Here is a 3,951-nt window from a genome sequence, read left to right as displayed (position 1 = left end):
AAAGTCAAACACCTTATATAGTGCATCTCAGATATCCACAGTGAGCATCTTGTCTATGCTTGAAAAGCTTTGATAGAAAACCTTGAAATGCTTGTAAGCAATGTCTATATCTTCCTTCCCACATATTTCTCTTATACTGCAATCCAAGTATAAGCAGAGTCAAAACAAGGGAATAAATGAAACATGGAAGTATAAACTGATGGGGATAACCACTAATGTTCTTAGTGCAAAGAAAACATTCACTAGTACCTGTGCATTGATAGTTGAGCAATTCCACAGTCAACAGTTCGGATGCCAACCCCAGAAGCCAGTATTGGACCTATGGTTGATCCACATCCCATATCATTTCTAACCACAAATTCCTGCATGTAAACAACCATGCGAAGTTCGGTTAATGCACTTTGAAATTATTCCATGCCCTTGAAGTACTCAGGTAAGCTACATGAATTGAAACGAATAGTTGAAGACATGCATTCTCATCTGCATATAGTTTCATGTTATATAAATAATGCATCAGTTTGAACAAATGTAAATCATAATAGTTAAAGAAATGACCTGAGTTGGTAGGTTATGAATTTTTCCAACTTCTTTAAAGAGAAAAGATGTGACTCCACTGGTAGCATATCGCTGGTTCGCATTGTGTTTAATGACAAGCCCTTTCTGCAGCATGGTCGGTGGTGTTCTTCATGCTTATCCATAAAATTTGGATGCACTCCATGAGCCATATCTGCAGAGACTATTATATAGAAGCCACAAGATACTTTAGTGGACTTCTCCAGATTTTTATGTCAAACATTAAGAACTTAAAATTGCTACTGCTTATACACCAAAATAAAGATACCTATTCTACATTGAATATACATATTTTTATAAGTATTTACTTCTTACAAATTGTTGGCCAAAACTAATATGCACACCACAATATATTCACAACTGCAGCCTTGCAATTGACTCAATTGAATATACAGACTTGTGGTATCAACTGCGGTAAGAAATTTACTGCCTTATGGCATACCAAGAAATGATTGGCGAATAGTACGCTCGAAAGAACTTTCACCAACATGGTTATTTGCTAAGTCTCCAACTATGCGTCTTATGGCCTGAAACATGGTAGGTGCACCAGCTCCTTGAATAGAACCTGAACCCACCTAAATAGGAGCTGTTAGAAATAGCATCAAGAAATGATGCAAGGTGAATTATCATGATCTGCAAAGAATTTGTCATGATCACTTTAATTTCCTACTGTCACTATCACAGTGGTTGTCCACACACGATGGATACAAGTAGTTGGCGCATTTAGTTACTGAGCGAAATTTGGAGTCTACCAAATGATATAAAGCAAAGAAATTAATCAAGAAAGGGATACCTCTTCATTGTCAAACAAAGCAACCATCCGAACTGCATGCTCTGATGCTAAGTCACCAGGAGATTCGCATGAATCAATAAGTGCTCTTAATGCACAATAACTTGAAGCAAGATTGTCTAGTCTTCCAGAAAATATGAATTCGTTGTTTCCACCACCAAGGCAGCTAGGTTGAGTATCACAAACATTTAGTTCAACACTCACTATGTCATCAACATCACAGTTCAACTCATCCGACAATACCTGAGAATCAAAGCCCAAGAATATTTTAAATAGTAATAAGCAATAGATAGGTAAGCTAGAATTAAAATCATGACAGATTAATTATTTCAATTCCATTCCAATCTCAGCATATCAATTGCTAAACAGCAAATATCAATCTAGTTTGACTTAGAAACTAATTCTCAAATCCAAAGTACTAAAAGCACTATCTCGAACATACAAATAGATGGGTAGCACACATGAAGACATGTCTCATCACTTATTTTGACATTATAATTTCCGTGCAGTGTTCCTTGCTACCTCATTTTACTTCCAAGCTTCTGCTGCTTAAACCATTCGGTTATTTTCAAATGTGCTTTTATCTAATCTAAGATAGAAAATAAAAAAATCACATGCAATCATCCCTTTCTGTGAAAGAAAATCTTTATTTTTGTGTCTTCCTAGACATTACCATGCATTTGGATGTAAAAATCCAATGCAACCAATTAATTGATATATAATTCTTCTATAGTATATAAAATGTAAAATTAAATTGTCGGGTTTTCAGAGACTATAAACTACTACATGGATTGTAACTTCACAGGGGATCATTTTTATTATATTACAGTCAAGTACAAGTCAAACATGCTAGAAACCACAAGCCAGAAATTCTAGCCTAAAGTAAAATATTGATTTCTAATGTTGCTCGTCCCGAAGATGTCTATATTTATTTCTATGGTACCAGGCCTTTGATGACATTCTTTAGGTTACCTCACAAGGAATCCTGTGTTATAGCAACTACAAAATTATTACAGTTCATGTTTGGCAGCACATTAAGAATTTTGATTTCTTCTACTCTGGACTGTACTATATAATTGAAATGAAACATAGAACAATAGTTCTGGCATGCAACTACTGTGAGGCTATATGAAATCAATATCTTTTTTAATAGATTATGCATGGGTTATTCTCCTCTGGTACTCAAATATTCAACTGAAGTTTAAATAGTTAGAATCGATGAACATATCAGTTTGTTCAAACAATTAAGGGGTACTTAATATTCAAATGGAAAGACGGAAAAACAATAGATACCTGCATCAGCAGAGGGTGATGAGAAGATTTAGATGACATTGCAGTACTCTTTTCTTTTGATTCCAAAGAAGTTTCTTCATGTTTCATTGAGAGTAAAGGGAGAAGATGAGTCTCTAGATTTGGTTTAAATCCATCCTGGTTCACTGTGCTATACAAAAAAAAAAAAAGAGGTTGATGGAAATAAAAAAGAATCAGCAAGCATGCATGCTTCTGTGCCATAGCATTACCATATGGCAAAAAAGAAAAAATCAATAATGTGGGTGGGGGTAATAGGAAAAGCAGACAAATTCCTCTATAACTCAAATAATGTGATATTTAAAGCCATAAATTGCTTCAGTATGCACAAAAGTGCTAGCAATGAAATTCAAATACTTATAGTGAAATTCAAACTAATCACTGAAGCATTTCAACTCAGTGCAACTAGAACGAATATATTTATATCATGAATTGACTATGACAATGTGCAAATAGAACTAAAACTTTCACAATTGTATCATTAATGGAAGAAGATTGTACCGGTCAAGATGAATGGCAAGGGTGGGTATGCGCAACAGAGGCCTCTTCACTTTGACAAGCTTATGCAGATAAGCATTACCACTACCACTCCTCACGATGACCCTCCCTGCAACACTCAGATCCCTATCAAACCAAGTGTGCCACAATCCACCTCCATAGGTTTGCACATTGACCATCAAATATGCCGATTTGGTCGATGCAGATCTTGGCTTCAGCTTCAGACAAGGACTATCCGTGTGTGCAGCTATGACATGAAAACCATCGCCAACATTGTACCTTAAACACAAAAATAGCACACAATTCAAACCAACCAACCAAACAAACAAACAAAAATATATATTGATTCTAGTCAAAACCATAGGTATCCTCCTATAGGAAACAATCCCGCTCGAGACAACTATGATCACTTGAGCGGCATATCTCTCCTTACCAAGTTTTAAAACAACTGCATACCTATAAGACAGAACCCAAAACCTGTGGTTAAGCTAGCACAGCCTCCCCTCCTGCCAGCTGAACTAGGCTCTGGTTGGTAGCCATATTCAAATCGTTTGATCAATTACAACAGTATGAAAAATGATACTTTGTACATGGTTTTAAATACCCAATTGGATATCATATAAATCGGTAAAATCAAGCATGGATTTCTATTGGTTTCTAGTATTATGCACAAGTAATAGAATGTAACAGTAATAGTGATAAAAGAGGGGGAAAAAAACGAAAAACAAATTTTGATTGTGGAAGGAGCTGAAACTGAAGGAAAGGGTTGAGACTAAATTTCA

At 35.6% G+C, this 3,951-nt stretch overlaps 1 pseudogene; it reads right to left on the bottom strand.

The window, feature by feature from the left end:
- Positions 1-6: 6 nt before the first annotated feature.
- On the bottom strand, positions 7-3,590 carry LOC107468039 (probable aspartyl aminopeptidase; annotated as a pseudogene).
- Positions 3,591-3,951: the final 361 nt, after the last annotated feature.

This window comes from Arachis duranensis, chromosome 10 (genome assembly GCF_000817695.3).
Source record: "Arachis duranensis cultivar V14167 chromosome 10, aradu.V14167.gnm2.J7QH, whole genome shotgun sequence".
Classification (NCBI taxonomy): domain Eukaryota; kingdom Viridiplantae; phylum Streptophyta; class Magnoliopsida; order Fabales; family Fabaceae; genus Arachis; species Arachis duranensis.
The sequence above is the reverse complement of the archived record's forward strand: the minus strand, read 5'-3'. Positions and strand labels throughout refer to the sequence as shown.